General features: G+C 42.9%; 1 pseudogene; it reads right to left on the bottom strand.

The window, feature by feature from the left end:
- Nucleotides 1-1,202: 1,202 nt before the first annotated feature.
- On the bottom strand, nt 1,203-27,356 carry LOC137849010 (ubiquitin carboxyl-terminal hydrolase 42-like; annotated as a pseudogene).
- Between the last annotated feature and the right edge of the window lie 35 nt (nt 27,357-27,391).

Genomic DNA, 27,391 nt, shown 5'->3' with positions numbered 1-27,391 from the left:
CTCAGCACCCTGCAGCCCCCGCAACCCCTGGCATTTTACCTGCAGCCCCTCCAACAACTCTGATGTTCCCTGCATCGACTTCAACCACTGCGGTGGGACCTGAGGCCCCTCAAACCCGTGTCACTCGCCCTGCAGCCCCTCCAGCCCCTGGCATGTTCCCTGCAGCACCTCGAGCCCCTGGCATGTTCCCTGCAGCCACTCCAAGCCTGGCACAGGCCCTACAGCTGGCTGCGGGGACTATCCAGAAATCCGCTCCAGAAATACAGTGATGGCAAGGAGCCCTCCACTTCATTCTTCCTTTTTTTTCTAGCTGGAAGCATTCAGAGTTGTCAACGGAATTGGTTTGGAGGAGTAGGAAAGACAGAATTGCTGGGTTTCTGCTTTCTCCTACATCCTATCAGACCACAACATGACAGTTGTCTTTCTTTTACATACTTTTACACCTGGATCTTTCTCAGTTTTATGAGTGTGGGGTATTCCTTCTTTCTCCCTTTACCTTCCTCCCTCCCGCCCTCCCTCCCTCCCGCCCTTCCTTCCTTCATTCCTTTTGTTCTGTCTGTCTGTCTGTCTGTCTCTCTTTCTCTGGGAGAAAAGCTCTTTTTTCTTTAGGAAGGCTGGGTTTCACTAGAACATTACTAGCCTGTAAGCCTCATGGCATCACCTTCCATCTTGACTGCTAAAACTCCTTGCTCCCTACTATCTTCTTTGCCAAGATACAGCTGTCCACGTTTACTTTTCCTACTTGGCTGGACTGAATTTAAGAAGCTATCTTGCAACTCTTCCTCTTGTTGGACACTTAATCATCACACCAAATGAAAACTATTTGCCTTTCACCTCTTTATTTCAGGCCTTCTTTCCTAGTGGTCATGTAAAACCGGGAAAAAAATAGTCTACCAAGTCGGTTTTTTTTTGGATTTGATGATAAACCTGCAGACTGTTAAGTCATCAAGCACTTCAAGACTGTTTGAAATAATCTCTACATTAATGGAAAAGGAGTACTCCAAACTTCTGCTCGGGAAGAAAATCACGGAAAATGTAAACTTTGATTTTAGATGTTGAATTTGTTGCAGTGAGATCTTCCTCATCGCATGATTCTATTTGGATTTAAACCATAGTATGTATGGACAGACCAAGAGTAGGACAAGAACAGCACAGAGTTCAGCATGAAGCCCATCAGGAGCTCAAGTTTGTATTCTTTGTATTCAAGTTGATCCTTCTCTTGATGGAAGGACCTGCTTTTTGACTCTCCTTCTCTTCACTAGGAGCATGTTCCCTCTTGCTTTGGTAATGCTCTTTCTCAGTGTTTTTAGTCTTGTCCTTTCTACCTTGGCATCTCTCTGCAATAGATGAGGAGGAAAGCTTTTTAGAGCTACATTCAGTGTCACACTTGAGAGAGGAAGTTTGCCGCAATTTCTCACCACGCTCTTTGCCGTACAAAACGTTTTCTTTTGAAATGAGGTCACGTTCTTTTGATCTTCTTGGTTTCGCCATGTCTCCACTGTCATCAAATCGGTACTCTGCGAGGTATTCATCCTTCCCAGTAGATTTCGGAGGGTCCGTGACACTGCACAAAATAAAATCACATTTCTCACTTCTGCTGAAGGACGTGAAGATTAAGAGTAAAACCTTCCAAAGGCAAACAAACAAACAGAAACCTCCGGACTACAGGAACACTCGTAAAGATATGCCATTTAGAAACCTCTCCTGCGATTAGGACACCTTCTCCAGCTCCCAGAGAAAGTGTTTTTTCCCCTCGTGCTTCTGAAGCCATTGCACTAAAAAAGCAAACGCATCTGTCTCCCTCCACATGCTGCTGCTCTGAATAAGAGCCAGAAGGTTCAAAACCACTCGATTTGGTCTCCCAACATAGCCGAAAAAGACACCAGTTGAAACAGAGTTTTCTACCTCTCTCCCAAGAATTTACATTCACATATCCTATGACTGCAAAAATAGAAGGCAGGGCTCAGGAGGAACAGCCAGTGTTGGAAATGAAAAAAAGCAGCCTCTTTCTTCAGAGTCTTAAGCCTATGCTACTAAGAAAAACAAAACAAAACAAGAGGAGAGGAGAACAACAGCGGGAAATTTACCTATTCTCCAGGTGTTCAATTGCAAAGCCTCCGCTGGAGGATCAACAGCTGTGAATTGAGCGTGCTTAGGAGAAATCAGATCTACGTCTGAACCACAACTATTTCAGTAGTATCACTAACTTATGTTACTCTGAAGAAGCAGTCAGCACCCTTTCTATGTTAGGAAATAGCTGAACAGAGTCTGTTATTCACAGGAATTATTCAGGCAGGTTTCTTTAGGAAGGCTGGGTTTCACTAGAACATTACTAGCCTGTAAGCCTCATGGCATCACCTTCCATCTTGACTGCTAAACCTCCTTGCTCCCTACTATCTTCTTTGCCAAGATACAGCTGTCCACGTTTACTTTTCCTACTTGGCTGGACTGAATTTAAGAAGGGATCTTGCAACTCTTCCTCTTGTTTGCCACTTAATCATCACACCAAATGAAAACTATTTGCCTTTCACCTCTTTATTTCAGGCCTTCTTTCCTAGTGGTCATTTAAAAACGGAAAGAAAAAGTCCATCAACTTTTTTTTTTAATATTCAGCAGACTCTTAAGTCATCAAGCACTTCAAGACTGTTGGAAATAATCTCTACATTAATAGAAAAGGAATTCCTCAGACACACTGCGGCCGCTTACCTTTAATACACTCGTTGGATGAGACGGAGCTGTATTTCTTGCTTTCGCCTGCACTGGAAGGCTTCCCTTCCTTGTAAGGTTGTTTACTGCTCTCACTTCTGCATTGCTCACATGAAGAGCCATCTGGAGGATGGGATTCTTCCTTCTTCTCCCGCGTTATCTTCTGGAAACGAGGATCTAAGTGTTCCAAGGAGCCTTTCACTTTCCTGGTGTTTCTCTTTTTTCTTCTTTTTCTTCTCCTTTTTCTGTTTTTTTTACGCTTGCGATTGGCATTGTCAAAGTGGAGTGCACAGAAACACAAATCGTGAAGTCTGAAAGAAACATGCAAGTTTAAAAGAGAAAAAAAGATGTGGCACTTGTTGCCTATATGAAACTTTATTTATTTTACCACAGGTGATGATTTGCAGCATGTCAGCTATTTTGTGGTGCTTTGTGCACACGCAACTTACTTTAGATGTAGCAAACTTAAGCCCTCAGATTGAAGGACCATAGGTCCTGGTTTGTACACAGATCATTAACAATGGCTAGCTCTGGAATACGTGCAAGCAGAAAAAAACTTTTAACCTAATCCAGAATGGTGTACGGATGTGTTTCCAACTATGTGGTCCAAAGCTAGTGCTCTGACACAATTCAGCAATAGCTTTCCTATCTTCACCGATCAACCTAACAACATGATCCCCAGCCAGCTGATGCTATCTAAGTAACTTAGAAACTACCAGAACAAAAAAAAAAAAAAAAAAAAAAAAAAAAGAAGAAAATAGAGAAGAAAAAAAAAGGAGAAAAAAAAAAAGGAGAAAAAAAATAAAGGAGAAAAAAAAAAGGAATACATGAGAAGCACCCAGAAAAGAATTAGGATAAAAAATGCGGAGTATGCTGGAATCCTTGCTTACTTGGAATCCTTCTCTCCATGTTTATCCTTAGACTTCTTTTTCTTCTAGAACTTGTGATATTTTTGCATTTTTTTCACCACCTAAAAGCTCCTTTTCTATCTTTCTGTCTTTCCTTTCTATTTCACTTTCACTACCTTCTGCACGGGTAGATTTTCTTTTTCTGTTTCCTTCTGTTTCATTTTTCTGGCGACAGTTCTCCAAATGAGCTGACACAGGTGGAAGCGCATGTCTTTCACGAGAATGTCTTCCAGAATGTTGCTGAGATACCGAGCAACGATGCAAGTCTGCTCGGGGTGTGCTAAAGCGACGTCCATCTTCATCTCTCAAGAGGGAACCGTGAGGCCATCCACTTTTGTAATGATAATGCTTATGTGACCTGCTGTAGTAAGTTGCAGTCCATTTGTCAAAGGCTGCATCGCCGTGAGAGAACTTTCTCTCTCTACTGTCTCCTGTCGCATGAGGTGAATAGTAATCATTGGAATAGCTACATTTTTCCCATCTCCGTGCTTCATCTCGATAGTATCTTTCTCTGCTCCAACTTCTTTCCCCTTTGGATCGGTAATATCTATTGCTACCTTGTTTTGATCTTCCTCCGCTGCCAGATCTGTACTTTGAATATTTGACTGCTCTTCTGCCATTCTCAGGGCTGCTACTTTCACCAGGGAAAGATCTGCACCTGCTTCCCTCCCAGTGCTCCTGCTTGTGACACTTTTGCTCAACAACTTCCACGCTCTGAGAACACCTCCTCTTGCTGGAAGGACCTGCTTTTTGACTCTCCTTCTCTTCACTAGGAGCATGTTCCCTCTTGCTTTGGTAATGCTCTTTCTCAGTGTTTATAGTCTTGTCCTTTCTACCTTGGCATCTCTCTGCAACAGATGAGGAGGAAAGCTTTTTAGAGCTACATTCAGTGTCACACTTGAGAGAGGAAGTTTGCCGCAATTTCTCACCATGCTCTTTGCCGTACAAAACGTTTTCTTTTGAAATGAGGTCACGTTCTTTTGATCTTCTTGGTTTCTCCTTGTCTCCACCGTCATCACATTGGTACTGTGCGAGGTATTCATCCTTCCCAGCAGATTTCGTAGGGTCCGCGACACTGCACAAAATAAAATCACATTTCTCACTTCTGCTGAAGGACGTGAAGATTAAGAGTAAAACCTTCCAAAGGCAAACAAACAAACAGAAACCTCCGGACTACAGGAACACTCGTAAAGATATGCCATTTAGAAACCTCTCCTGCGATTAGGACACCTTCTCCAGCTCCCAGAGAAAGTGTTTTTTCCCCTCGTGCTTCTGAAGCCATTGCACTAAAAAAGCAAACGCATCTGTCTCCCTCCACATGCTGCTGCTCTGAATAAGAGCCAGAAGGTTCAAAACCACTCGATTTGGTCTCCCAACATAGCCGAAAAAGACACCAGTTGAAACAGAGTTTTCTACCTCTCTCCCAAGAATTTACATTCACATATCCTATGACTGCAAAAATAGAAGGCAGGGCTCAGGAGGAACAGCCAGTGTTGGAAATGAAAAAAAGCAGCCTCTTTCTTCAGAGTCTTAAGCCTATGCTACTAAGAAAAACAAAACAAAACAAGAGGAGAGGAGAACAACAGCGGGAAATTTACCTATTCTCCAGGTGTTCAATTGCAAAGCCTCCGCTGGAGGATCAACAGCTGTGAATTGAGCGTGCTTAGGAGAAATCAGATCTACGTCTGAACCACAACTATTTCAGTAGTATCACTAACTTATGTTACTCTGAAGAAGCAGTCAGCACCCTTTCTATGTTAGGAAATAGCTGAACAGAGTCTGTTATTCACAGGAATTATTCAGGCAGGTTTCTTTAGGAAGGCTGGGTTTCACTAGAACATTACTAGCCTGTAAGCCTCATGGCATCACCTTCCATCTTGACTGCTAAACCTCCTTGCTCCCTACTATCTTCTTTGCCAAGATACAGCTGTCCACGTTTACTTTTCCTACTTGGCTGGACTGAATTTAAGAAGGGATCTTGCAACTCTTCCTCTTGTTTGCCACTTAATCATCACACCAAATGAAAACTATTTGCCTTTCACCTCTTTATTTCAGGCCTTCTTTCCTAGTGGTCATTTAAAAACGGAAAGAAAAAGTCCATCAACTTTTTTTTTTAATATTCAGCAGACTCTTAAGTCATCAAGCACTTCAAGACTGTTGGAAATAATCTCTACATTAATAGAAAAGGAATTCCTCAGACACACTGCGGCCGCTTACCTTTAATACACTCGTTGGATGAGACGGAGCTGTATTTCTTGCTTTCGCCTGCACTGGAAGGCTTCCCTTCCTTGTAAGGTTGTTTACTGCTCTCACTTCTGCATTGCTCACATGAAGAGCCATCTGGAGGATGGGATTCTTCCTTCTTCTCCCGCGTTATCTTCTGGAAACGAGGATCTAAGTGTTCCAAGGAGCCTTTCACTTTCCTGGTGTTTCTCTTTTTTCTTCTTTTTCTTCTCCTTTTTCTGTTTTTTTTACGCTTGCGATTGGCATTGTCAAAGTGGAGTGCACAGAAACACAAATCGTGAAGTCTGAAAGAAACATGCAAGTTTAAAAGAGAAAAAAAGATGTGGCACTTGTTGCCTATATGAAACTTTATTTATTTTACCACAGGTGATGATTTGCAGCATGTCAGCTATTTTGTGGTGCTTTGTGCACACGCAACTTACTTTAGATGTAGCAAACTTAAGCCCTCAGATTGAAGGACCATAGGTCCTGGTTTGTACACAGATCATTAACAATGGCTAGCTCTGGAATACGTGCAAGCAGAAAAAAACTTTTAACCTAATCCAGAATGGTGTACGGATGTGTTTCCAACTATGTGGTCCAAAGCTAGTGCTCTGACACAATTCAGCAATAGCTTTCCTATCTTCACCGATCAACCTAACAACATGATCCCCAGCCAGCTGATGCTATCTAAGTAACTTAGAAACTACCAGAACAAAAAAAAAAAAAAAAAAAAAAAAAAAAGAAGAAAATAGAGAAGAAAAAAAAAGGAGAAAAAAAAAAAGGAGAAAAAAAATAAAGGAGAAAAAAAAAAGGAATACATGAGAAGCACCCAGAAAAGAATTAGGATAAAAAATGCGGAGTATGCTGGAATCCTTGCTTACTTGGAATCCTTCTCTCCATGTTTATCCTTAGACTTCTTTTTCTTCTAGAACTTGTGATATTTTTGCATTTTTTTCACCACCTAAAAGCTCCTTTTCTATCTTTCTGTCTTTCCTTTCTATTTCACTTTCACTACCTTCTGCACGGGTAGATTTTCTTTTTCTGTTTCCTTCTGTTTCATTTTTCTGGCGACAGTTCTCCAAATGAGCTGACACAGGTGGAAGCGCATGTCTTTCACGAGAATGTCTTCCAGAATGTTGCTGAGATACCGAGCAACGATGCAAGTCTGCTCGGGGTGTGCTAAAGCGACGTCCATCTTCATCTCTCAAGAGGGAACCGTGAGGCCATCCACTTTTGTAATGATAATGCTTATGTGACCTGCTGTAGTAAGTTGCAGTCCATTTGTCAAAGGCTGCATCGCCGTGAGAGAACTTTCTCTCTCTACTGTCTCCTGTCGCATGAGGTGAATAGTAATCATTGGAATAGCTACATTTTTCCCATCTCCGTGCTTCATCTCGATAGTATCTTTCTCTGCTCCAACTTCTTTCCCCTTTGGATCGGTAATATCTATTGCTACCTTGTTCTGATCTTCCTCCGCTGCCAGATCTGTACTTTGAATATTTGACTGCTCTTCTGCCATTCTCAGGGCTGCTACTTTCACCAGGGAAAGATCTGCACCTGCTTCCCTCCCAGTGCTCCTGCTTGTGACACTTTTGCTCAACAACTTCCACGCTCTGAGAACACCTCCTCTTGCTGGAAGGACCTGCTTTTTGACTCTCCTTCTCTTCACTAGGAGCATGTTCCCTCTTGCTTTGGTAATGCTCTTTCTCAGTGTTTATAGTCTTGTCCTTTCTACCTTGGCATCTCTCTGCAATAGATGAGGAGGAAAGCTTTTTAGAGCTACATTCAGTGTCACACTTGAGAGAGGAAGTTTGCCGCAATTTCTCACCATGCTCTTTGCCGTACAAAACGTTTTCTTTTGAAATGAGGTCACGTTCTTTTGATCTTCTTGGTTTCTCCTTGTCTCCACCGTCATCACATTGGTACTGTGCGAGGTATTCATCCTTCCCAGCAGATTTCGTAGGGTCCGCGACACTGCACAAAATAAAATCACATTTCTCACTTCTGCTGAAGGACGTGAAGATTAAGAGTAAAACCTTCCAAAGGCAAACAAACAAACAGAAACCTCCGGACTACAGGAACACTCGTAAAGATATGCCATTTAGAAACCTCTCCTGCGATTAGGACACCTTCTCCAGCTCCCAGAGAAAGTGTTTTTTCCCCTCGTGCTTCTGAAGCCATTGCACTAAAAAAGCAAACGCATCTGTCTCCCTCCACATGCTGCTGCTCTGAATAAGAGCCAGAAGGTTCAAAACCACTCGATTTGGTCTCCCAACATAGCCGAAAAAGACACCAGTTGAAACAGAGTTTTCTACCTCTCTCCCAAGAATTTACATTCACATATCCTATGACTGCAAAAATAGAAGGCAGGGCTCAGGAGGAACAGCCAGTGTTGGAAATGAAAAAAAGCAGCCTCTTTCTTCAGAGTCTTAAGCCTATGCTACTAAGAAAAACAAAACAAAACAAGAGGAGAGGAGAACAACAGCGGGAAATTTACCTATTCTCCAGGTGTTCAATTGCAAAGCCTCCGCTGGAGGATCAACAGCTGTGAATTGAGCGTGCTTAGGAGAAATCAGATCTACGTCTGAACCACAACTATTTCAGTAGTATCACTAACTTATGTTACTCTGAAGAAGCAGTCAGCACCCTTTCTATGTTAGGAAATAGCTGAACAGAGTCTGTTATTCACAGGAATTATTTACATTCACATATCCTATGACTGCAAAAATAGAAGGCGGAGCTCCGGAAGAACAGCCAGTGTTGGAAATGAAAAAAAGCAGCCTCTTTCTTGAGAGTCTTAAGCCCTCGCAAAGATATGCCATTTAGAAACCTCTCCTGCGATTAGGACACCTTCTCCAGCTCCCAGAGATAGTGCTTTTTCCCCTCTTGCTTCTGAAGCCATTGCACTAAAAAAGCAAATGCATCCGTCTCCTTATACCTGCTGCTCTGAGAAAAAAGGCATAGGGGCGAGCGGGGAACAGCCAGTGTTTCTCCAGACAGTGGAGAAAAATGGAAAAACATTCTATGAAGGAACACAAGTTCTCCTTGAGGCACCAACCTGCATTAGAGTGATATGCTCAGTGCTGATCATTAGTTCTGTTCGTAACGCTGGACATACAGTATGGAATTGTACTAATTTAAATCCTTCCATTAAATACTATTAGTAGACAGATAAAACCGTAACGAACTTCCAAAATGTCTTGTCTTAATCAGACTGTGCTCATTTTACCTCGTTTCCTCTGACAAGCTGTTCAGCTGGCTGGCTGTGAGGGACTCCATGATGACTTCTCGATTGACTGAAGGCATAGCTCCAGGCATCTGCAATCAAAACGCACAAGTCAGCAGACAAAACAATACTATTTGTAGTAGTACTGAGGACTAGTCTTGTCAGAATTTCTCCATTAAATGGTAAGCAAGACCGTTTTGAGTTGTATGCATTATCTACACTTCAAAGATAACCCCAACTCACCTCCCAAAATCTACTTTATGAAACTTAGGAATTTTTATCTCAGCTGAGCTTAAGTTGACAAGTTCTAATGTAAGCTCAGGTCTGCAAATTCTAATGGGATAATACCACAAAGTCTTACAATCACATTTGTGCTGTGTTTTCTCAGTATTTCACCTGAATTAGGAACACACTAAACACTCCCGAATACATCATAGGTGAGAAATTCTCGATGGAGCGAATCTATGTTTCAAGCAATCCATTTGTTTTAGAAAAGAACATCTCAGAAGGTTTAACAGGTTCAACTTGGCAAGTGGAATCATCAAGTTTCAGTGCGTTTTCTTTCGATTCATTAACTAACCTAATAGCACCATTTAGTGAATTGGTTTTTGGCAGCTCATGCTGGGATCTTCCTTCGTCAGCATTCTGACAGGAAGAACTGGAATGCTGCAATGTATGGACTACCTTTCCAACCAAAATTCCATTAGAGGACATTGCATTGCAATTCCTTTTAAATAAGCCCTTTGACTCCTCCTCAGATTTTCCTGAAGATTCTGCACCGTAAGGGACTGTGTTATCAGAGCTGAGTTTAGGATTTTCATTCACTGTTGGCTCCACAAAAATCTCATCAGAAACTTTTTTGCTTGTTTGCATTTGCTTCATTTGCATTACCGAATTTGTAATTGTGGATGAAGGAACAGCCTGGTAGAGATCTTCATCCTCCGCAGCACTGCTAAGACAGTCAGGCTGTGACACAGTCCGACGAGCAGGCAATTTATTGTGAATACTGGTGGTGATCTTCTGTTTTCTTGACGGATCAGTAATTGAAGGCCTGGTAATTGTCTGGTTTTGAACACAGGCCATCGGTGGCGCTGAAGATGGCCTTTTTAGGTGACACCAGTGGTCTTTGCGTCCTCTTTTATGGATCCATTTCCATTTAAACGGCTTGAATTCTGTATTTATAAAGAAGAAATGGCAAGATGGATTAACGCAAACACTGCATTTAACATTTTGAAACACAAAACTCTCCTACTGAGTATTTCTACAAATGGTCTTAACACCTACAAAGAAAAACACACTGCCCTTTAAAGATAAATGCAAGTCCAATAAGCGTATTCAATTCCTGCTTTTGGTTTACAGCCGATTGGAATCAAATTAACATCATCTTTGAAAACCAGCCAAACAACTTAACATTACCTGCTGCTGTTCCCAAATATATTTATTTTCCCCTTTAAACATACCCTGAAAAGCCTGAAGTAATTGTTCTGGTGCTCAGGAATAAGACACTTAGTTTTCCCTGTCTTAGCTAAAGTGACGACGATAGGAAAAGCAAGTCCTCTTTTAAATGATTTGAGGATTAGTACACTCTGCTTAAATTGTCAGAGCGTAGCTCTCTGTGCTTTAGAAAGCTGTCTTGGAGGTATAAAGTAATGGAGTCGCATGGCTGCACAATTTAGCAGTAACCACTGTTTGAATGACTCTGGCTGTAGCATGAGGGCTGTGGAGAAAGCTGCAGCATGGGAAGGAAAACAAAACTAAGATGCCGAAAACCAAACAAAAAACCCCACACCAAACCCCAAACCCACTAGCAGTTTGGTGCCGTTACCTGCCCTCCCACTTCCCTGAATTACCTTAATCATATGAGAAAGAAGTCGTGGTCCCATAAATCCAGCCTGCTTACTATTAGCCCCCTGCTGACCAGGAGGGAATGAACAGGGATAAGATGGTGCTGGCAAGTAAAACGCACGTTCTCCAAGTGTCAAATCATAGCGCCTTCAGAAAAGAGCAGTGATCGTAGTTTAGTTTTTCTTTCAGCCTACTCTTGGATTAAATCCCATCCTATAATTTTAGAGGAACAGTTCATACGATATGGAAGCCTTCTCTACAGAAGGCTTCGCCAAGACTACAAACTGAAAAGGAGAGAACAGTCTTGCTACTAAGACTATCACTTTCAGAACAATAATTTATTCTTACACGACAGATGACCTTCATTTCTCTCCTTCTCTAAATTAGCCAGCTACAGGTAACACATAGATAGCAATTTACACAAGTGCTGCAGTTTCAGGCCAAGCAACAAAAGATAATAAATGACACAGAGAATTTCAGGTTAGACAGAACTGAATTAGACAAATAATAATCTTTCCCTGGGATAGCAAGAAAAACACTTGCAAAACAGAAAAATATCAATAACAGGAAAGTAAATCTCTTCTGAACACATGTTAAGATTTGTTATTACCTGATATAAAAAAGTATGTAAGCTTGCTGACCAAGAACTCTCTTAATGTCAGTACGGACTACTTTAGCATCATTCATCTGATACCAAAGTCCATTACCAGCCTGCAAATAAAGACAACCATTTCTTTAGGTGAATTGCACGTGTTCCAAATGAAATCACGGATAGGAACAAAATACACACGTGTCAAATAAAAATATAATGAAATCTTTTTCCCTAGAAACAGTAGCTGCTAGTCACGCTTTCATTGGTTTGCCAGCACAACCTTTACCCTGTTAGAAATGCTGTTGACTTCTACCTTTACATAGCATATATAGTGTCCTGAGTGACAGCTGACACCGTGATGTACCAGCACCGCGTATAAGGCATAGAGCAGTGGTTCTCCCATTGACTGTGACATGTAGGCTCTCAGGTCCAAATACTCTGGATATTTCACCTCCTAAAGAGAGACCAAGAAGATAGAAAAATTATCCCAGAGTACTTCGTGGACTAGCCAGAGAAAAACACTTCCAAAAAACACAGACTAGAATTTATTTCTAGAATATATTTCTAGAAGATATTTCTTGATTCACTACAAATAAGTCTTCCCATAAACAATGTTTAAGACTAGAAGTTGCAGAGAACTGTTTCCTGATGAATCAGCCTTCTCAGAGGAAAGCATATGCTTCTTGTCAAGCGGGAACTTTATTGATAGTAAGAGAAAGAATAAGCCATAGTCGTTAGTCTACAATTATTGTCTGAAAATATAAACAACTTTCAGCTTTGGGGGATGTCCCATTACACGATGATATAGTTGCATTACAGTGGTAAATATACCTTGTTGATCTTTCCACCTGTGAAATCTGCAAATCTTTTCAGTGATATTGTGAGAACCTTGGAAGAACGGTGTATGGTAAATCTCTTGGATGCAGGAACCATCTTTTTACACCTTAAAAACAAGCAGAGATAAGTGTTTGAAGGCATCTTCTTTTTTCGCCCCCAAAACAAACTCGTTTTAATGTCTCACGCATGCCTATGCTATTTGAATGACATTTACTTGCATAATAGGTTGGTCTTTTTTCTTTTCATAAACCCATGCACTGCGTGTCAGGTTTGTTAATACAGTGAAGAAGGTAAATTCTCCCAAAACCCCGGGCATAGCAGGAACAGGAATCTCTCACGAAAGGGTATTACCAGGTTGGATGGCAAGGTACCATTTCTTGGTCTACAAAAGTGGCTATTTGAACTCCAATCCTGAATACATTCTTTCAGCTTTCAAGGGAAATACAAATAATGAAAGTGGAACAAGAAAGCCTTGGTCCCCAGGACTAGAAATTGCAAATAATCTCCAACATAGGTCGTCTATCAACATCAAAAATACAACAGAAGCACATGGTCATTCTACAGGAGGGAGACATTTAACAGTAGGAAGTCTTCATGTACTGAGCTTGTCTGGAAAGACACTGAAACTGTCTGCCATCCTTTGAAACACAATAGTTCAGTTTGATACATTGCCCGCTCCAAGGTAGGACCTACAGCGTAAGCAGTGAAAATTAGCCGCTAGCCCAGAGAACAACGGAAACTGGGCAGTTTACATCAAGAAAAGTACTGTCGAGAGCTAATAAATAGAAAGAACAAAAGTATCTCTTTTTGAATTCTGATGGCAAAATACGAGCCAGAGAATTGCAAACCCATAGGGAATGCCTCTGAACAAGACTTCCCCCCTCCAAAGAAACAAAAATCCAAGTGTTTTATAAACTTCCACAAAACTCGTAAGTAGATCCAAAGTTTAGAGGTAGTCCAACAGAGTCATGCAACATATAAAACTGACATCTAGGATTAAGACCTAATTCGTCAAAATCTTACTCGCTACATTTATAGCAATTCTCTCCACCCAGCTCTTCAGGTTTCACAAAGAGTTCCAGAGCTCTGGTAACAGATGAAACCGCCTAGAGGAGCGAGAAAGAAGAGCGTAAAGTCACCGTAAATTCGAAATTCCAGAGACGTACTAGTGGTTTATAAGAGAATCTTACTAACATACTCAAGCGATCTACTATGAGCACTGTGAAGAAGGAGGCAGAAAGAGCATGCTCAGCATTGACCTCACCTGGAAGTCATTTGACTTCGGAACAAATACTTTTCCAGTAGCCTAGACAGCATCTATAGTGTGCTTTGTCATCAATACTGGGGACAAATTCATCAGTCTAACAATTAGATGTACATTGGGGTAGAACAACAGAGAAGTATGACAGCATTATAATTTTTGCAGAAAGAGAATTCTTTCCCCTTAAACCCAATGCAAATGTGGAGACTATTTACATGGGTTCCACAGACGGACAAAGTCCAATCCACTTCCTTAGCACCACCAAGCTCTTACGTTTTAACATTATATGTGGTTTGGTTTTTTAAGGTAAACAAGTTTAATTTAGAAAGTTATGCATGTACTTAAACATCATGAATTATATTTAGAAAACATCTTACCTTTATATCCAAAGCGATATCAAGAAATGCCTCATACGTATCCGAAACTGCTTTGCAATTCAAGCACTTCACTGGAAGCAAAATATAAATGCTTAACCTTATGTGAAGGAGACTAACTGTCCAAATTCAAGTTGTTGCCAGATACTACTTTAGACAAACTACAGACTGCTTTACTACCGACAAAAGACACAGATCAGTTCTAAGGACAGGAATATTTTTTAAAGTACCTCTCGATCTTAGAAATCCTCCAAATATTTGATGAATGATGGTGGTAGCTTGAGAAGATCTGTCCAATCTGGAAATAAATTATAATCAGACCTCAGAAGATTTAAGGCGCACAGTTAACTCTTCAAAGAGTTTTATGAAAACTAAGGATGATGTAGACTTTCGTTGCTGATAGTAAATAAGGCACTAAAAGGTGCTAGAGATCATTTTTGATAGTAAATAAAGGACTAGAAGGTGCTAGAGAATGTATGAAAGTGAACTTGTTTATGCTTACTCGGTGCTTCCATTCAAGCACGCTTCCTGTATAGCATCAACAGTATAGCGCAAGAACTCGTGTGCGTCTTCTTGACTGCCAAAACGGAAATGTTGTCCTATTCCTAAAGAAGAAGATGATAGTATTCACCTCATTTAAAAATGAAATCATTCTTCTATTTCTAAAATCTCTCTTCTTTCTAGTGTTAAAACCACTTATACACATCAAATAAGTATTTGAAGATTACAAGCTATCGAAAAGAAACACATCTGAAGCCACTTACGACTGAGATTACTGATAACATGCGTAGGCTCGATGGCATCAACAGTGCAACACAGGGCCTGGTTAATGTGAGTCTCCATTGTGCACATCATGCAAAAATCTTGTTCACGACCTGAAGAGTGAAAGAAGAAAGCATCCCAGTCCAGCAAAATATCCATAACTACAAACAAACATCTAAGTAAAATTTAAACTATAGATACGATATCCACTCTCCTTGCTACATTCTATTCTCCCAAGATGCCAATGTCCCAACAGTCTTGTAACATTTCATTTCACACAACTTTACAGAATAAAAATATCCACTAAGCCTGTATTCAAATGCATTTTGTGATGAGAAATCTAAAAGACTACTGCAAAGTCACATTTGTAAAGGCTGACAGGAATGTGAACTCCACAGGCTGAAAAATGTATTACTCTCTAAAATTACTACTAAATGCATTACTGTCCAATGCACTTCATTATTCCCACGAAGCAATAAATGATCCTTTAATAAATACATAAATACATAAATACATAAATAAAGAAATAAATAAATAAATTCATTAAACAAACATAGTGCATTAATTGCACTCCATATGCTATTCGGAGCCCACTGCTAATACAGTGCTCAAAGCCAGCTTCTACAGGTAAAATCAGGCAAATAAGTTTGTCTCAGAATCACTGCTGTTCTTTCACCTTCAGAGCTGTCCAACAGATTCGAAATACTCTTAGAAAGTACTCACATGACTGGCCGTGCTCGAGAGAAAGCATGTAATTGGCAAGTGGGGGTGTGTAGGTCAAACACTGTAGAGTAGCATTAAGAAAACATGTGTTGCCAAGATTGTACAGGCCAACTCCAACACTTTGTGTTTCTCACCAATCCATACAAATCTTCTCAGGTAGAAAAAGAATGCTCTGTGGTGGAGCAATTCCATCATTAACGACTGCAAGAAAGTTAAATTTAAAAAGAGATTTTGTTTGTTTGTTTCTAAGGAAGGTATTTAAAAAAATACTATTCTGCAGGAGCACCTAGAGGAGCTAGCTACAATCGCAGCCAGAAAAACTTATTGCAGACAGCTTTAATACCGCCAAATTCAAATTGGCTGGTCAACACAATGTTTTGGGGGAAAAAAAAAAAAAAAAAAAAACTTTCGTCAACCATTTTAATTTTTCTAAGGCAAGGCTAACTGCCATTCTGTTTGTAGTACCTAATGCCAAGTTCCTCTCCATCTATAATCTTTAACCTGATTAACTCAACTACTGTTTTTTTCCTTATTATAACTTAAACCACAAGCTTAGACTTGAAATTATACGGAAAAAAGGTAAAAAGTAGTAACGAGGAATGATGGTATCCCTACAGATACCAGATCTTTTCCTGAGCAATGTTATCATTCAAAAAACGTGTGAAAAATGGAAGCTGTGAATAGCAACAATCAAACACTTTTCTTTGCAAAACGGAAAAGACATGGATGAATCTGTGCATTACAAAAAGCTCCCCATATTTCTCTGTTGACTGTAAATATATCAAAATTAATTTCTGTAACATCAGTCACTTCAGCTGCCTTAGGGGATTTGCTTTTGAAGTCTTTGTTCACGCTAGTCCCCTTCTCTATCAGTGCAACAAGTAAGAACTGCATTTTCTACTTTTGCTTTGAAGAAAATGGAGTCAGGATAAAGCTCACGCTTACTTAGATCTCTTGGGGCAAAAGCCTTAGATTTTTCAGATGATCTACAGTAAAAAGCACCTCCACGTCCTTGGGCCACAGAGACTTGGCTTGAATCTTCTGCAGGCGGTATCTGGCCCCAGTTTGTGGTGCGTGACATCAGTATTTTAGTACTTGGTTTCTTGGATTTGCCAGACCGCCTTGAAGAGGGCTTTTTAGACTTTGAAGATTTGGGCTTCTTAACTACGGTCATTGTTGACATCTGCGACAGAGACAGAAGTTCTGGTTGACGTAAGAATATCAAGAAGCATTCCAAGAAGAAAAGAGTAGCAGAAGTCCTGTCACTTAATCTCAAAGAAACAGCCTTAAGAACTAAATCGCTGGTATGAATGATTTAAAAAGAATCCCCAAACTAAACACACAAAGTGAAAATTTCCATCTAAACTCTATCGGTATTACTTTTAGCTTCTGCAGAACTAGTGGCTGATGCCATTTCTTTCACTTCCGTAGGATTTTAATCCATTACAACTCTGGAGTCTTTTTAATATAAAAATGTAGAAGACATTCTCTGAGGGGAATCAGTTATTTATTGATTTCCAGAGTTGCACAATTATCCGTTAATTATTACCTATGATCTAATAGATAATTGTTGCAATTATCTATTGCTGGCGTTAGTAATGGAACACTATTACTTCACTGCCTGCGTTTTTCTGTTTCGTGTGCACAAAGGTACCCAGAACTCACTGCTCCTTTTCTTCTGTCTTTCCAGGGATCGCCCTCTACCTCACTGTCTACTGCACCAATCATGAGGGGGTTGTTGTTATTCTATAATGAGCCTAGCTTTTAAATACACCTTTTCTGGGCGTCACTTTGTGATAGCAAATTAATTTGTGAGGGCTCCTCAGTCTACATCATGTGGTCGCTTTTTCCAGGTGAAAAAGCGGAGCCGTAAGTGGCAGTACACTAAAGCCCTGGCATGTTGAGATCCAAGAAGAGAGATGTTTGGCCCTCCTTCTCACTCCTGGGAACCATATACCTCAAAACCCACAGAGGATGGCCTATATCTCAGAGAAATCTTGGGAAAGGAGAGCATGAAGAGCACGTTTGCAAATTTATTTCTCCCTGGGCTTCTTCTGCTTCTCCAAGAAATACAAGTTTGAATAGAACTTTGGCAGCAGTACTTCTGGTGTTTTACTCCTACCACATTTAAAACTCCTACAAAAAACTGAAACGTTAGACTAAAAAGCAGCTCTTTCCGTTCTGCTTTGTAAAGTTGCACGTTTTCCTCATGCAAAACAACAGGGCAATGTAAGCTAGAAACGGAAATGCTGAATGTAAAACAAAACAAAACAAACCTCAGCCCTCCAGGACAAAAGCCAATAACTGCTACAAAGTCCCTTTTAAAATGCTGATTAGGTTTCAAGGTGATACCGCTTTAAATAAGCATAATTGTGTGTCCGTAGGCAGAAGCTGAATAATGACAGGATGAACTTCTATACTTCATGTTTTGTTACTGTCTTACTGTAGCACACAGGGACTTGTTACCTATAGGGAAACCACTAACCTAATGGAGGGTTTAAAACATAAGCTAGTTTGTTATACCAAAATGACTGAGAGAACAAAGCATAAAGTGCTTTCAGATTTCTAGCACGCCTTGATTGCTATCCATTAAACTTCAGACACGTTAAACAAAACACAGTAAATAAGAAAACTCCTAGTCCCACAGCTGGCAAATTATGTGCAGAGGTTGTAACTAGAACTTTTTTCCCTTGACATTTTACATTTAAGATTGATTTTAAATCCATTCTATACACACTTTCCGTTCCTGAAAAAACAATACGCAAACCTGAAAAATGCATTTACACGAGAAATGAAGTCGTCCTTGTCCGATTGGAAGACTAAGGTGACAGCTCCTGGGCTCAGGGATTTTCAGATAAGCTCTGATCTTCACCAGTGACAGCTCCTTTTTTCGGATTGAAAGAGAAAATGTTTCAGCAACACATTGAAAACACATTTAAGGGACAAGAAACAAAATCAAGACTGCAGTGAGAAGGAGAACAGAAAAACAATACTGGGGAAGAATAAAGGAAAAGGAAAAGGAAAAGGAAAAGGAAAAGGAAAAGGAAAAGGAAAAGGAAAAAAGGAAAGGCCTTGATCTTTATACTGACCAATGAGATAAGCCTTACACATTTTTAAGTTTATTTTTGACAACTGATTGAGGCGTTACCAGGTATTAAGTACGATTCAAGAGCAAATATTAACACTATAAAGAAGAAATCCGATCCACCACCACTTTTTCAAAATACATCCATTTCTAACATGGAGATAACGTCTCTCTGACAAGGTAGTAGAAAAACTGTAAATACCGACAGAGCTTCCTCTCCCGATGTTCCATATACATACCGATGCTGTTCCTACACCTACGCTCTGAGCATAAATTTATGTTGACATGAGTATCGGGTGTTACTCCTCTCTTTGTTTGCCTTGAGAGACACACCTCTTGTCCACTGAAAAGTAAACTCAAGATTCCAGATCAGTTAAGACAGTTGCTATCCCCCCATTCAGAGTTCTGCAGCAGCACTGTTCAGATGTGTTTAGCAGTCTCTTTAGAAAACGTTATCACTTAGGACCTGCTTCTCAGTAGGTACACGTTTGGCCTCCGCTTAGCGGAGAGTCAATCCCAGCTTAAGCTTTCGTACAAGAGCCCCTTCACGAAACGGACTTGGGCCCTGACATAACTGAGCTTAACCTTTAACCTTGAAGCTTCCTTAAAGAAGGAAGCAGCACCCAGGCCAGGAAATAGAAATTAATTGTCACTTTACCCTGAAACGCAGTGAGCTATTCTGTGCTGGCAGGATTGCTGCCGGGCTGGCCGACGAGGCAGCGGGCAGCTCCCCGGGGCCACAGGGCCTGTCACAGGGAGCCGCTGGGGGTCTCCAAGGTCCGGGAACAGCAGCAACAGCGGCAACAGCGGGGACAGAGGGGACAGCAGCGACAGCAGCAGCCACCTCAGCCAGGGCCGTCTCCACAACCGCCACAACGGCCTCGGAACGCCGCCGAACTCGGAGCTCCAGCGTGACGCCTTTTGAACCTGGCTGCTGGAAGGACCTGCTTTTTGACCCTCCTTCTCTTCACTAGGAGCATGTTCCCTCTTGCTTTGGTAATGCTCTTTCTCAGTGTTTATAGTCTTGTCCTTTCTACCTTGGCATCTCTCTGCAATAGATGAGGAGGAAAGCTTTTTAGAGCTACATTCAGTGTCACACTTGAGAGAGGAAGTTTGCCGCAAGTTCTCACCAGGCTCAGAAGACTCTTTGCCGTACAAAACGTTTTCTTTTGAAATGAGGTCACATTCTTTTGATCTTCTTGGTTTCTCCTTGTCTCCACCGTCATCAAATCGGTACTCTGCAAGGTATTCATCATTCCCAGTAGATTTCGGAGGGTCCGCGACACTGCACAAAATAAAATCACATTTCTCACTTCTGCTGAAGGACGTTAAGATTAAGAGTAAAACCTTCCAAAGGCAAACAAACAAACAGAAACCTCCGGACTACAGGAACACTCGCAAAGATATACCATTTAGAAACCTCTCCTGCGATTAGGACACCTTCTCCAGCTCCCAGAGAAAGTGTTTTTTCCCCTCTTGCTTCTGAAGCCATTGCACTAAAAAAGCAAACGCATCTGTCTCCCTCCACATGCTGCTGCTCTGAATAAGAGCCAGAAGATTCAAAACCACTCGATTTGGTCTCCCCACATAGCCGAAAAAAACACCAGTTGAAACAGAGTTTTCTACCTCTCTCCCACAGATTTACATTCACATATCCTGTGACTGCAAAAATAGAAGGTGGGGCTCAGGAGGAACAGCCAGTGTTGGAAATGAAAAAAAGCAGCCTCTTTCTTCAGAGTCTTAAGCCTATGATACTAAGAAAAACAAAACAAAACAAGAGGAGAGGAGAACAACAGCGGGAAATTTACCTATTCTCCAGGTGTTCAATTGCAAAGCCTCCTCTGGAGGATCAACAGCTGTGAATTCAGCGTGCTTAGGAGATATCAGATCTACGTCTGAACCACAACTATTTCAGTAGCATCACTAAATTATATTACTCTGAAGAAGCAGTCAGCACCGTTTCTATGTTAGGAAATAGCTGAACAGAGTCTGTTATTCACAGGAATTATTCAGGCAGGCTTCTTTAGGAAGGCTGGGTTTCACTAGAACATTACTCCGCAAGTCCCTTCTATTCCTTTTCCCCTTAGAATCTGGGGTTGTTTCAGCTAAAAAGGAGGGCAGAAACACTCTCCGTAGGTCTCCACCATGTAGTAAAACAGCGCTGCGTACCTGGTTAACCTCTGCAGCCACCAAAGCATTTCTATTTGCAGCAGTGTCCTGACCCCAGCCTCTTGCTGAGCTCCGTCCTGTGCTGCTCGGATGCTCCCGCTGCTCAGACACGGGGGCTTAGAGAGCCACCGGGCCAGCACAAGCCCCCGAGCTCACTGTCAAACTTCACTTTTGGCATCTTTCACTTCACCAGCGCCGCCGGACGAGGAGCCCAGCAATGCCTGACGCCGCTCCGGGCTCACCTAAACGCGGGGCAGGAAATTCAGATTCAAAGCTGCGAAGGTTTTTCTTAGTGAAAGCATGGAATGAGTGGCCATCGGTGACTAACCTTACAGGAAGGCATTCACTTTGTGAATGCTGCAGTGAGTGAAGACTGAAGGCGTTTTCTGAGTGACCTAAGGAGAGCCCTCCCCGAAAAGCAGGACGTTTTATTGTCTATGTAACATCTCCTTTGAAGGCTCGAGCACGAGATCCACCAGGTTTAAAGTCTCAAGACACGGATCTGCCACCACAGAAGCAATACATTTCATCTACTAAGCCTAAATACCGTATTTTGCCTCCTCTGTAGGTTTAAAAAAACACGGCCACGCTTGAAGGAATGCATTCTCAGATATTCTACGTATTTACAGTGCTTTAATTAATACCACAGACATGTTGTGCTGTTGAGGGGAATTTGCAATTACATTTTCATTTCCAACCAAACGCAGCCTGACACAAATTGGGAGCAACAGGAACTAATCATCTGGAAGCCGGGATATGCATCATTCGCCATTTTCTAAGAAAATGACAAAAATATAAAACCCCAGCAGTCTGAGAACGTGAGCACTGAGGTAAAGGCCTGATCAAACAAACGCGCACAACTATGATTTGTCCTTTTAACTCAGCAAAAGTCTGCAAACTGCCATGGTAGCAAATGAGGAGAAGGAGCTGGTACTTACAGAAGTTGCAGCTGAAGATTCAGATAAACCATTCGGGTCGATGCTCCCTTCCTGCAGGTTTAAGCTGCGGTCACATCGCCTATTTCAAACCCTTTTGATTTCTACCAGTCACCCCAGATCCCACCTATTCTGCACGTTTTCCAATCAATGAATTCACTACATGATTTCTGGGGCACAAGAGCAGGCCTGGTGAAGAGGAGCATGCCTGGTGCCATCATTCAATCAAATCAAAAGCGTCCAGGAGAAGCCCGGGGTGTGGTACTCACAGGGAATGTTTGCGAGCGGCCAAGTTCAGCAGAAGAGAATAGGCAGGACTGGAAGCCCAGGGGAACGAGATGCATCTGTTGTTGCAGGCAGCCCCAGCAAAATGTTACAGCTTCACTAGCCTGGGGCATGATTCCCCCCTTCCCTTTTCACAGCCAAGTACAATATTAGCTTGCCTTTTCTTTTTTTTTTTTATTATTATTATTATTTTTATTTCTTTTTGCCATCGTCAGGCTGAGGCCGGCTGAGAATATTTTGTGTCTAGACTAATAAATGTTTGTGAGGATTTTGCAAGAGCGGCTTATGGGAACAGAATCCACTTTTTGTTTTCTGCTGGAGGAAAAAAAATAAAATAAAAATAAAGGAGGAGCATTAAAAGCAACCAAGCACCCCCGTGCATTTGTTTGAAATTGCATATTACGGTGCTTCTATTTTATGTGCAATCAATACATAATTTGGAAGAAAAAATGCTTTTAAAATTCAGAGCTATCCCTGAGCAGCTAAGGTTCTCTTGGAAACTGAAGGAGGAGTCTGAAATTATCACAGAATCACAGAATCACAGAATTTTCTAGGTTGGAAGAGACCTCAAGATCATCGAGTCCAACCTCTGACCTAAAACTAACAGTCCCCACTAAACCATATCCCTAAGCTCTACATCTAAACGTCTTTTGAAGACTTCCAGGGATGGTGACTCCACCACCTCCCTGGGCAGCCCGTTCCAATGCCTCACAACCCTTTCAGTAAAGAAATTCTTCCTAACATCTAACCTAAAACTCCCCTGGCGTAACTTTAGCCCATTCCCCCTCGTCCTGTCACCAGGCACATGGGAGAACAGGCCAACCCCCACCTCGCTACAGCCTCCTTTAATGTACTTATACAGAGCAATAAGGTCACCCCTGAGCCTCCTCTTCTCTAGGCTGAACAAGCCCAGCTCCTTCAGCCGCTCCTCGTAGGACTTGCTCTCCAGGCCCCTCACCAGCTTCGTCGCCCTTCTCTGGACCCGCTCAAGCACCTCGATGTCCTTCTTGTAGCGAGGGGCCCAAAACTGGACACAGTACTCGAGGTGCGGCCTCACCAGAGCCGAGTACAGGGGGACGATCACCTCCCTAGCCCTGCTGGTCACAGTGTTTCTGATACAAGCCAGGATGCCGTTGGCCTTCTTGGCCACCAGAGCACACTGCTGGCTCATATTCAGCCGACTGTCCACCATCACTCCCAGGTCCTTCTCTGCCTGGCAGCTCTCCAACCATTCCTCTCCCAGCCTGTAGTTCTGCTTGGGGTTATTGCGCCCCAGGTGCAGGACCCGGCACTTGGCCTTGTTGAACTTCATACAGTTGACCTCAGCCCATCGGTGCAGCCTATCCAGATCCTCCTGCAGAGCCTTCCTACCCTCGAGCAGATCGACACACGCACCTAGCTTGGTGTCATCTGCAAACTTACTGAGGGTGCACTCAATGCCGTCATCCAGATCATTGATGAAGATGTTAAAGAGGACCGGCCCCAGCACCGAGCCCTGGGGGCTCATTATTGTTCTTTTGTTTGCCTCCCCCAGTGGGAAAGGCAGCACACAAGTAGAAACCACTGTGCTTTGAGGCGGCATGAATCATTAAGAATAAAGATCCCCCCCCATTTAAACATGAGATATTAAAACTGAATCTAGGACAAAGGTAAACTAAACAGACTCCTTCCTTCCCGGGCAGTCAGTGGGTTAAATCAAATATCAAAGGGGCAACATCAACCTTATAATTTCCTCTGCCGAAATTAAAAAAAAAAATAAAGGTAACTTCTATTTTGCCTGCCCCGACCCCAATCGCATCGCCCGAATGGGTGCAAACTGCTGGGATATGTGAGGGCCCAAGCCTACATTTTCCCTTTTTCGTATTTGTTGGAGGAGGGCGGGGTATCTCCAGATGAAATGGCTGACCGAGCTTTTTATTTCCTCGCTTTGGGTGGAAATGACTGAATCTTTCCAGGCAGCGGAGCAGTGCTCGACCGACTCCCTCGGCCTCCCCGCGTGGGAAGAGCTCTGCCGGGAGCAGCCCGCGTAACCCTCAGATGCCAGCCCCATCAGGATTAGGTCCAGCAATGGGATGTTGGCTCCTCTAAGTGAGGACGCATCCTCTCGAAACACATACACAGAGATTTAAATGAGATATTCCCAAGAACACCTGCCTATTCTTTCAGCACGTGTGCAAAGAGTAAATTCATTTTACTTCGTTCCTCTTTTTCTCAACTCTCCCCTCCTTCCTCCGGAAGGAAACAGCCAAGCAATATTAGCAGGGCCTTCCTTTTCCCCTGGTGGAGTCCAAGAACGCGAGAATTGAGAAAAGTGACTTGTCAGGAATCAAGTTTAAAAAGAGTGTTTGTGGACTGCGAGGTAAAATACCGGAAGCTGTAATCAGAAACACAACTTTGAACTAAAAAAAGCTTCTTTCCATTGTAAATTATTCCAGTTAGTGAAATAACAAATTAGTTCTCTGCTCAGCCACAGCCTCCTCCACCAAATTTAAGTAGAACCTGCAAAGAAGTTGAAGTTGTAAAACATTTGTCAGATGCAAGGGGCAGCGGCTTCAAGCTGTGGGTCAAGAAGGCCAAGACACCCAACGAGAACCTGCAACACCAAGTGGCTTTCTGGAACGGCTCCAAACACAACTGGAAGCCTGTTGGTTTTTTTGGAAGTGAGCTCTTCTGGACCTGTTAGGTGCAAGCAGAAGTCAAACTTTCAAAGCATGTTTGCATCGTTAAGCTCTCCATGATCCATCTCCAAGGTCTTCTAAGAGCTAGTAGCAACGTGGTCAGAGTTCTTGCCTGTTTTTCCCTTCACGTTCTCCCACGTCAGCAGCCGTGTGCTCCCTTTGGGCTGACTTCCAGAGCTGGGTAGAAAGGATCCCCTGGAAGCAGAGATGCTGCTTTATGCAACACCTTGCAGCTCACTGCACTCTGAAGGGTACACGAAAAGAGGTGAGTGGTCCTGGTGTGGTTCCTTCCAGCTCTCAGAAAGGCAAGAGAACTGGAAATGAACCATCAGCCAAAGGGAGGCACGGCGCAGCCTTACGAAATGCCATCTGGCTGCTACAGGATAAGGAAAGGAGGCATTTTTGGTGGCTCCCATCTCCACAGAAAAAGAAACAACTATTTATGCAGCAGAGTGGTTGGAGTATTTCAGGAGGTCCTGAGCTACCCCAAAAACCAACAATGAAACCACAAACCAAACCGAAACCAAACCAAACTAACGTGATGGACTGCAATAAAAGATGAACATCAGAATTAATACTACCAATGACAATAAAGATGTTGAAAACTTGAGTCATCACATCCCTTGTGTAGACTGCAGGAGGAAGCACCTTTAGTGCCTGATGTGACAGTGTCAGAAAGTTAATTAATAACACCACAAAACTGGATTCCTGTGAGCACACACTCGGCAAAGGTGATACAACCGACAGCCGGACTTGAACACTGATACTGGTACCTGACTGGGAAATAGCGAGGAAACAAAGGGAGGAGGGGAAACCGTGCTATCCTGAAAATTGCATCACTTGTTTACAAGTCACCGGCAACTCCGAGGCAAACCATCTCGGGCATTTATGGATCAGTGACCTCACGTCTCTGGCACAGGACGGAGAGGGAATACCGACTGTGAGTTCACAGAAGGGAACAGCGTGTCCAGGCCCTCCTGCACTGCGCCAAATGTGGTCAGAATGTCCCCTCCCCTCATCACCCCAAAACTTATCACGTAGGACTTCTATTAAACAGACCCCAAAGAGCTCGTTCTGTCAATTTTGCAACAGGCTCAGCATTTCTCAGAATTAGAGAGGCTAATTTCATAATATACAAAAATACTGCATCTGGCACAGGGGAATTCTCAGCTAGACTTCAGCCTTGAGACACAAAGCGAAACTGACCATAGAAATAGAGATTGGCCAGAGCTCAGCCACAAGCGAGTATGCCTCGGTTATATTTATTATGTGCAAACAGAACTAGAAAAACAGTTTACACTGACTTGCTGCTTTAGAAGTTAGTTCCATAAAGATGGAAGAAATTCTCAACTCAAACTTGAAGAAAGCATCAGACTTCAAAACCAGTTGTAGATCTTTGAAGTAAGACTGTTATGAATTCAGAAGTCACATCCAAACAAAAAGATCATTTATATTAATGGTAACTAGATTAAAAAAAAATTAATCCTGTCCCTCAGGCTTTGTAAGTGACTGGGGAAAAAACAGCGCAAGGATAGTAATAAGCCTAAGTGAAACACCACAAACTGCTAAGGGAAGCAAAAGACCCAAGGAAACAGCCTTTTTGGTACATTAGGAACAAAAAGAATCCTAACAACAGCACAAAGTCCATCACTCGACAGAAATTCTTCAGCGTAGAGAAATTTACAAAAGGCAGAACCATTCAAAAGCCAGCTCTAACAGGCTCCAGGGACGCGTGGACACGCAGCGATAAACATCAGTTTTCCCAGTAATAACCAGCAGAGATAAATGACGACAATTACGACTAGCAAACGGAGCGCTGGATGCAGCTGAAGCAGGCACAGGTCATCGAGGGCTTGGCAAGAGAAGAGAGAGCCCAGGAGAGCCACAAGAAGCATTCAAGGAGTAGGAAAGCCTCACAAAGAGAATGCGTGCCCTACCTCCAAGTGTTATGTCTCAAACTTGTCTTTGTTAAACAAGCACAGTGCACAGGTGCTTTACGGAAATGCAGAGGGCTTTTTGGCTTAGGAAAGCTAGTAGGACTGCCAGCCTGAAGTTAGCAGTCACCTCGTTTAGAAAAAATGGCACCTCCTTCTAACGAGCTCCGGGGAACCCAATTAACAGCGTAACTGGAAGAGGCTGCCTTGCCGGCAATGTTTCAAGACGGTAACAAATGGGTTTTCTACTTAATGTCTGCTTGTTCGGGGAGGTTTGGACTTACAGCCTATGGCATTTGGGTCCTGGGGTTTGCCTCATACAGGTTGTTCTCCACAGCTGGACCAGGTTCCTCAGAGCACCCACCAGCTCCTGGTGCGTGAAACCCCTCTGAGCAAACACCAACGCAGCACAGGCTGCTGCTTAACACCAGCAGCGCAGCTTTCCAAACTCCCCTCTCCTTTCCCCCTCCAGCGGGCTGCTCGTGTTCACCTCAGGCCTTCCACAACAAAGCCCCCTTTGCACGGATCGCCGTGCACTTTGACAGCCCCAAGGCGCTCTCTGGGGCGCCTGTCCCGGCTGGGACCGCCACCTCAGCCTTGACTCACCCTTCAACGAAGCCAAACTCCTCCGTCAAGCCTGACGGGGAGCCCCAGCACCTACCGGGCAGCGCTGACAGCCGCAGCCTCTCCGCTCCCTCAGCGCCCCGCCGCCGCCTCCATTAGGCGCCTCGCCCCGCCGGCTGCCGATCTCCAGTGCCGCGCAGCACCTGGGGGACAGCCGGGCGTCAGGGCGGCCCCCGGCACCGCAAAAACCCCTGGCAGGGCTGGGGACATGGCCCCGCTCC

The sequence above is a fragment of the Anas acuta genome, unplaced genomic scaffold, assembly GCF_963932015.1.
Source record: "Anas acuta unplaced genomic scaffold, bAnaAcu1.1 SCAFFOLD_114, whole genome shotgun sequence".
In the NCBI taxonomy this organism is placed as follows: domain Eukaryota; kingdom Metazoa; phylum Chordata; class Aves; order Anseriformes; family Anatidae; genus Anas; species Anas acuta.
This window is presented reverse-complemented; position numbering and strand designations above follow the sequence as displayed.